The sequence below is a fragment of the Patiria miniata genome, unplaced genomic scaffold (assembly GCF_015706575.1).
Source record: "Patiria miniata isolate m_02_andy unplaced genomic scaffold, ASM1570657v1 HiC_scaffold_4, whole genome shotgun sequence".
Classification (NCBI taxonomy): domain Eukaryota; kingdom Metazoa; phylum Echinodermata; class Asteroidea; order Valvatida; family Asterinidae; genus Patiria; species Patiria miniata.
In genome coordinates this window covers 1,357,133-1,360,758 of record NW_024037071.1, presented here as the reverse complement: position 1 = coordinate 1,360,758, position 3,626 = coordinate 1,357,133, and positions in this window count along the sequence as shown.

Here is a 3,626-nt window from a genome sequence, read left to right as displayed (position 1 = left end):
TACTTTTTGGGTGAATATGTGACAAAATAAATTTGCAAGGGGTTAGCCTTACTTTTTGGGTGAAAATGTGACAAAATAAATTTGCAAGGGGTTTGCCTTTCTTTTTGGCTGAAAATGAGACAAAATAAACTTGAAAAGGGGTTAGCCTTACTTTTTGGGTGAAAATGTGACAAAATAAATTTGCAAGGGGTTAGCCTTACTTTTTGGGTGAAATTTACGATGGTCGGCCAACCATCACTTTAAAAAATTCCATTTTTCTTGAAAATGACAGTACACCAGGTGCCATGATTTCACAGGATGCTTGAGACTATTATTCACTTCAAGTGCATTATTTCATAAATAATTTGGTAGTTTTGTTTTTGGATGTTTGAGAATGTTGTGTAGTACCTTTAACTTGAATACATATTCGTGTTCTTTGTGAATTCTAATGAATCTTCTAATGCGATATTCATGGTTGGTTTATGGATGGCAAACTGTTTGCATTATTTATGTTCCAAGCCTAACAGGTAGACTGCATACATTGAAATACTAGTATGTATAAATCTGCCACTGTATTTCCTCACGGCTAACGGGGGTAAATCAGTAGGTTCACTTCACATATAACTCAGAGGAGAGGGTTGCATGATCTAAATCTAACAATTTTAAATCTCTTGTTCAAAATCAATTAAAATCACTGATACAAATTGAATTCGAACAACAATTTAAACTCATGTTAACATAAACTCAAAAAAATGGTGTGTATATATCAAATTGTTCATCAAAACCAATTCTTAAAAAAAAAACTATTCAATTTAAACAATTTCAGATGCCCTTGATTTAAATAATGCAAATGCATTAATCAAATTACGTACTTGGTAAAATATTGATTAAAATAAATTTTTAAAACAACTCATCAAACAAGAGACAATACATGATTTACCGTATATCAACTTTCCTCAGCGGCCAGAATGCCCTACTCAACTTTAAGCAAAATATTATATTTCGTTAAATCACCAATAAAGTTAAACATGGGAGGTCAACTCCAAATGAACTTTTAAAGATGCCCCCCCCCAAAAAAAAACAACCTAAGGCCAAAAAAAAAAGTCTCCGGTTTCTGGTATGGAGCTTGCCCAAAAGGTGGTGCGGCGACGCGGTTTTTTTTTTTTACCTGATTTTTTTGCTTCAAATGTCGGCTGATGACTGCAAATGGTGCCCGACTAAACTTAGTGCAAATATATGGGAGTCCAGAGAGGCCACATAAAGCTTATTCTCGACCATAACCCAATCTAAAAACACGTTAAAATTGTGCAGCAGCAGGATTCCAGTCAAACCAGAGAGTTTGGCGGTTTTGAGACATCATCTTTCATTTTGCCGACGCGCATGGCTACGGCGATGCGCGCGCATACCAGAAACCATAGACTTTTTTTTTTTGGCCTGAAAAAAAATCACCAACACTTTGTAACATACCTACATTGTACAGAAAAGCACTTGATAAAACATTACACAGTTACACATCATGCTCGACCGCCTTAAGACACAAACTGCAAAGGACAAGACAACTATAGCACCAAGGTGTTGGAATGCCCGGCAAAGGAATTTTGAAGAAAAAATCTTAATTTTTTTTTTGTAAATTGAGTTCTCAGTGTCAGATCAATAAAACTACCCTGTAGTTAAAAGAAAATTGTCAAAGACACTGCGACGAACCTCTCATTCGACTTGGTAAGGGCAATTTCACGGAGTGCGGAACACAAATTTGTTTAGCACTGAAGCATTTTGTTCAGTAGAAACAGGTTATGATCTCATACTGTCATGGGCTGTGGTCCATTGTGGGCACACCAACATGTTTACATTCCTAGCTAGGCCCATACTAATAATAAACTCCAAAAAGAATGATTATCTTCGAAAACATGTCAAAATAGCGGCTCGTACCAATGTGCTACACCCAAATGGAATATTTTCAGAAACAAAACTGTTGTTAAAAAAACAGCGCCCTCTATGCCGCTCCTACAAATATCACCGAAAGGATAATAGCTTTTTACATCCTCAGAGAGTTAGCTGTGACATGAAGTGAAATTCTGTCAGCAACAAGTGAACTTTACTCATATTTTGGATGTACGAAATGGAAAATTTCAGCCCCAACAAAATCAATTCGTTCATTGTGTGCATCGTGCCATTTTTGGAAAACACAGCTAACGACACAGGAAGACTGTATACCTTTGTTGCTGACGTTCGCTAACATTGGTGGCAAAATAGTGCAAGGAGAAATGTCTTGCTTACCAGCACCAAGAAACTGAGCCTGAGCCATAATTTGGGCGAATTCACAATGCAGTGCGCCACCAAGAGTTTGCCACGGAGAGTTCATTTTTCCCAGTGCATTGTGGGAGATGGTCGACAAATTCGCAGCACGGGACAATTGAAATTGTTAGTTTTTCCGGTCAGTGGTTTTGCAATCGTATGATTCGAGGATCTGTTTGCCCATTTCCTTTCTTGTTATCAATATGGCCTTTCTGTAAGGCGGCAGAACGCTATGCCCCAATCTATGACATATAAGCTCAAGTTGTCTACCGACACTCATTCAAATGGGCCATGTTTTGTCGACTGTGAACTTGAAAAATGGACTCTCCGTGGCAAACTCTTGGTGCCACACTGCATTGTGAATTGCCCGAAAAGTTTATAAATAAACAAATCACAAAAATACTTCTCATCCCTTGACCAGGAATGTCTTACCCGTCGGATGAAAATAATGGCCAAAGATGCAATATAAACATGTTACACAACTCGCATCCCGCATCTGGGAGACTCTCAAATGTATGTGAAATTAAAGCACGTCTAAAATATACAGTACTGAAAAGGTTATCACTATTTATGTTACGCTTCCAGATCAAAAATAAATCAGCGTATTGTATGCTTTGGTTTTTAATGTTGTCCTCATCCGGGCAATTTAACAACTTTCCCTGGTTCTCACACAATCAAGAGCGTGGAAACTCACAGTTGTCAACCAGTCAACAGAGCATGGCGCGCGGTATCGTCGCACGCAGACGCAGCGCGCAACAGGGTATACGCGCACTATTGTCAACAACCGCAATGGCAGCTTTGAGCGGCGCAAAATTGCTTCGGTAAGCGAAAAATATTAGACGAAATTTGAGAAATAAAGACAGTGTCCTGAAATGTACTTCTTTTTGCGGATCAAGTCAGCCTGAAATAAATAATAATATTGGATGGCTTTTTTTCCCGGGTGATACAAGAATATATTGCACTCGCTGTAACAATATATTCTTGTATTCCCCTCAAAACCATTCAATATTATATTTAATCTGTAAAGTTAAAGATGTGATGGTTTGCTTGAAACGAAACTGACGTGACCGCGATTAGAAGCCATTCATGACTTGGTGCCACAACTCATGCACAGGTCTAGTCTTTTTCCAAGACTGGACTTGGTTATTGTTCCTCTAATGCAGCTATCCCCTAACAAGAGTGGTCAAGGTAGACGGTGCTATCAACATGAATCAAATCCAGTCTTCTGAACTTTGGCATTTAGACGCAAGAACTTGTGAGCATACATCAAGTGCGCTATACTCAAGCTTATGCGGTACCGTGAAGTAGGCTAATGCCAAAGTTCCCATTTTGTTGATAGCGCCTGTTATCAT